General features: G+C 36.7%; 1 non-coding gene across 1 annotated transcript; it reads right to left on the minus strand.

The window, feature by feature from the left end:
• Positions 1 to 340: 340 nt before the first annotated feature.
• On the minus strand, positions 341 to 413 carry TRNAV-CAC (transfer RNA valine (anticodon CAC)). Its single transcript has one exon. It is a non-coding gene; the product is annotated as a tRNA-Val (tRNA).
• Positions 414 to 1,195: the final 782 nt, after the last annotated feature.

The following is a 1,195-nucleotide window of genomic DNA, read 5'->3' on the forward strand; positions in this document are numbered from 1 at the left end:
CTTTTTTTGACAATCTGTTGAACTTCTAATATTACTTAGTTTAATGGTTTTAAAAGTAGGGAAAAAGTATGCTACCTATGTCACATTATTAAACCAAGTGAAGTGAAATAATTGTTAAATATTTATTATAACCACTACACCACAGACACGTGGTAAGTCTAAGTTTTCCAAGAGATCTAACTAATTATTATGTCCAATCACGATGGTTAAAACATGTATCTACCTGGGACTTTCCGTGTGTGAAGCGGACGTGATAACCACTACACCATAGATACGTGGTAGCACTGAGTTTTCCAAGAGATCTAGCTAATTCTTATGTCCAATCACGATGGTCAAAACATGTATCTACCAGGGCTTGAACCTGGGACCTTCCGCGTGTGAAGCGGACGTGATAACCACTGCATCATAGATGCGTGGTAGCACTGAGTTTTCCAAGAGATCTAGCTAATTCTTATGTCCAATCACGATGGTCAAAGCCGTACTTCTGTAATTAACTAAAATTAACATACTTAGACTTAATTGTTTGGATCAAACTGGCTGATAGCACACCCTGAATACTTAATTGTTAATTTAAGATAATTCCGAAAAGTATCTTCGCTGTAGTTTTTAAGTTATCAGTGGGGAAAAATCACGAAAAACCCATGTTAATCTCCATAGGAAATAAGCAAAAGCGGGTGAATATTACTTTAACGTTACAAAACGGTATCAAGTCATATCTACAAGGGCCTACCGGCCCTGTAGAATATTGTACATCAGATTTCAAATGAATTCATGATTCATTGAACATGCAATTAAGGTTATGAACTCGGCTAAGATAAGATCATATGACGGTTAATGAGAGCTTGTCATGAAGTGAGTGAAGTAGGTCATAGATTCAGGGTAAAGCGACATACGCCTGGTGAGGCGCTGCTGTCAAAGGCTTAGTAATGCAGAGTGACTAAATAGTAAGATGGACTAAAAAACCGTATGCAGTCTATTCTTCTCTAACTAGCTCTAAGTAAATCTCTAGCATTACGAAGTACAGTTAGTGTCATACCTATGAAACATATTTTATTTCAAACTTTCACATAAAAATCACTTTCGAAGCGTGCTTATACAGATAGGTTTCTAACAATAACATTATTTGAAATGCACCTATGCCTATAATGTAAAATGGCGCGAACAAACTTTGCTACAAAATTTCCCGCCGTGTTCA

The sequence above is a fragment of the Phalangium opilio genome, unplaced genomic scaffold (genome assembly GCF_054372755.1).
Source record: "Phalangium opilio isolate 3A_F unplaced genomic scaffold, DU_Popi_V2 ptg000105l_1, whole genome shotgun sequence".
In the NCBI taxonomy this organism is placed as follows: Eukaryota; Metazoa; Arthropoda; class Arachnida; order Opiliones; family Phalangiidae; genus Phalangium; species Phalangium opilio.